This window comes from Octodon degus, unplaced genomic scaffold (assembly GCF_000260255.1).
Source record: "Octodon degus isolate 3935 unplaced genomic scaffold, OctDeg1.0 scaffold00638, whole genome shotgun sequence".
NCBI classification, from domain to species: domain Eukaryota; kingdom Metazoa; phylum Chordata; class Mammalia; order Rodentia; family Octodontidae; genus Octodon; species Octodon degus.
This window is the reverse complement of record NW_004525214.1, coordinates 68,192-71,606: the sequence shown is the minus strand read 5'-3', so window position 1 is coordinate 71,606 and position 3,415 is coordinate 68,192. Positions and strand designations below refer to the sequence as shown.

Here is a 3,415-nt window from a genome sequence, read left to right as displayed (position 1 = left end):
TTCTGACACTGCCAGTCAAGTGGAAGACCTAATACTATTATGGACTACTGGACTCTTTTAGAATATTTTGCTGAGTTAACACACCTGTAATATTCAAATGACGATACTAAACAAAAAAAGGGATACAGATGAATGTCCATTTTGTATCTGTGTATTTAAAATGGTTAGGATAGATATATAGTTACATGCCCTTAATGAATAGAGGGATTTGTTCTAATAGTGTTTTTAAATAGGATCTCATGTCCACATCTTGTACAGCAATTAACCACTAGTAAGAATATATGCAATGTGTTAATTATTGAAACTGTCCTACTAATTTGGTTTGAAACTGTCTCACTGTTATTTGTTTCTCAATAAAATTAGGAGAAAAATTTTAAAAAATAAAAATAAATAAATATTATAGGTGTGTGAATTCAGGAAGATATTCCAAATTAATCCAGTAGTCCATAATAGTAGTGGGTTTTTCCGCATGACTGGCAATGTCAGAAGTTGTTCACTTGAGCTTTCTATAGCTCAGCATAATCATATGGCTTTACCTTTTATACCTCATTTTTATACTTTTCTGTTGGATGGTTAAGATCCAGATAAAACAAGACCTATACAACAAGAATTGTAGCTTTTTATCAGATAAGGTCAGTCGTATTCCCTCAGAATTTATCCTGAAGCCCTGTACAGAAGTTTGTAGATCCTTGTTAGTGTCAGCCATGTGGATGAGTCACAGTCATTGCTTGACCAATTTGATCTCTGTGAAAGCCTGAGAGAATGTGTTCTCTCCATGGGACTCTCCTTAGGCACACTATATCATTGATCACTTTCCTCTGTGGCCCCATAATCTCCTTGGTCAGAAAATTGAGAGTCCTTATATCTGCTTGATTTAATTTTGGTAATTTGTACCTTTCTAGGAATTTGTCCATTTCTTCTGTGCCTTTGATTCTGTGAGAGTAGTTTCCCAAAATAGGTATTGTTGATCTTCTGAATTTCCACAGGGTCTGCTGTAATTTCACCCTTTTCATTCCTCATTGATTTGAGGTTTTTCTTTCCTCTTTTGGATGAGGTTAGCTAGGGGATTGCTTATCAAGTTTTCTTAGTCTTTCAAAGAACTAGATTTTTGATTCATTAATTCTGTATATTTTCTGTGTCTCAACTGAATTAATTTCTGCTCAAATCATTATAATTTCCTCCTTCTTTGGGCTTTTATCACTTTTACCTCTTCCTCTTGTACTTTGCCCCTAACCAGTATATAGTGGCATTCTTTATTTCATTTGATCATTCTTGGTTTGAAGTTGAGACTGTCTGAGAATAGGATTGCTACCCCTGCTTTTTTCTGAGGTGCTGGGGCATGTGGAATTGTTTTCCATCCTTTTAATTTCAGCCTATGAATTTCTTTATGAGATAAATGTTTTTCTTGTGTACAGAATATTGTTGGATTTTGCTTCCTAATCCACTCTGCCAGTCTATTACTTTTAATTAGTGAATTGAGTCCGTTTAAATTGATGGTTGTAATTGAGAAGTATTGACTTATGATTGATATGTTATTTACTTCTTGTTGTATACCTCTTTTTCTCATGTGTTTAATTGTTCACCCTTTTTTGTCATTTCTTTCCATTTTCTTTTATGGACTCGTGGTCATTTTGGTCCTTCTCTAGAATATCTTTTAGCAATCTGTGTAGGGTTGGCTTTGTCATCATGAATTTCTTTAGTTGTTCTTTGTCATGTAAATATTTCACTTGTGCATCAAACTTGAAAGAGAATTTTGCAGGGTATAGCTGTCTGGCCTGGAATTGTTTTCTTTAAGGGCTTTAAGAACTTTAAGTACAAGAAGAGTTCCATGCTCTTCTCAACTTGCTGGTTTGTGAAGAGAAATCTGCCCTTATTCTGATAGGCTTTCCTTTAAATGTGATTTGTTTCTTTTTCTCTAGCGGCTTTTAGTATACTATTCTTTTGCTGGATTTCTGGGATCTTGATTATTATGTCTGGGTTTGTTTTTAATTGAGTTTATGTTATTTGAAGTTGTATATGCTTTGGATACCTGAATGTTAGATTGTTTCTCCACATTTGGGAAGTATTCTGCTATTACTTCAGCCCATATTCTTTTTACATCATTTGTATTGACTCCTTCTTTCTCATTGATGACTATTAGTCCTAGGTTGTTTATTGTTGAATCATTTTGCAAATGTGGCATTATTTTTTCCTGCCTCCTAGTTGTTTTTTGGAAATCTTTTCTTGCCTTTTCACTAGCTGCAACAGTGCTTTGGGTCAATATGGTGTTGTTCTTGATTCCCACCATAATCTAAAGGGAAACTTCACAATGTCCAGAACGCTTAATGTTCTGCAAATGAAGGAGGAGGATGTCCTCAAGTTCCTTGCTGCAGGAACCCACTTAGGTGGCACCAACCTGGATTTCCAGATGGAGCAGTATATCTATAAAAGGAAAAGTGATGGAATCCATATCATAAGTGTAAAGCGGACTTGAGAGAAGCTCCTTCTGGAAGCTTGAGCCATTGTGGCCACTGAAAATCTTGCTGATGTCAGCATCTTTTCCTCTTGGCGTACTAGCCAGTGGGCAGTGCTGAAGTTTGCTGCTGCCACTGGGGCTACTCTTATCATTGGCTGCTTCATTCCTGGAACCTTCACTACCCAGATCCAGGCAGCTTTCCAAGAGCCATGTCTTCTGGTGGTTACTGACCCCAGAGCTGAGCACCAGCTGCTAATGGAGGCATCTTATGTCACTCTGCCAACCATTGCTCTGTGCAGCACAGATTCTCCTCTGCTTTATATGGACATTGCCATTCCATGCAACAATAAGGGAACTTACTCTGTGAGTCTGATGTGGTGGATGCTGGCCCAGGAAGTGCTGCGCATGCATCGCACCATCTCTTGTAAACACCCATGGGAAGTCAGATAGTGGGAGTGGCAGGCAGAATCATGATAAATTTCTAACAGCCTGTTTCATGAACAAGATTTCTAGATATCGTCATACTGCACCTATTTTGAATGATGGGGTCATTAATTGTCCTGGATTTTCTTTTTCCTCATCTCTAGCATGCTCACAAAAATGTGTTGCATGTTAATTGGAGCATAAGAGCAGAGAAGTTTGTCACTGTCAGTGTAGGTGGATATGGTCATTCAGAGTCATTGAGAGATTTTCCTTTATGGACTTCATGAGGTCACATGCATTGGTGAGGCGTGGAAACTGGAACCATCATCTGGGAACATAGAGAGAATGTCTTTTAATTAAATGATAAATGCTCAGTGCAAGATCTTAGAAAGTGCATGGATGAACAAAGGTTGTGTGGAAGGTTTGTTTTTTCTTTCTCTAGCAAAAGAGGTGAGTGTGCATGAGGGCAATTGTGATGGTGTGTGTAGCTATCGCCTCCATCCCCAGCTCCATGACCTGATAGAGTTGCAGCTGCAG

The 3,415-nt window shown here is 37.9% G+C and overlaps 1 pseudogene; it reads left to right on the top strand.

Moving 5' to 3' along the window:
* Window positions 1-2,308: 2,308 nt before the first annotated feature.
* On the top strand, window positions 2,309-2,905 carry LOC111814844 (annotated as a pseudogene).
* The last annotated feature ends 510 nt before the right edge of the window (window positions 2,906-3,415 follow it).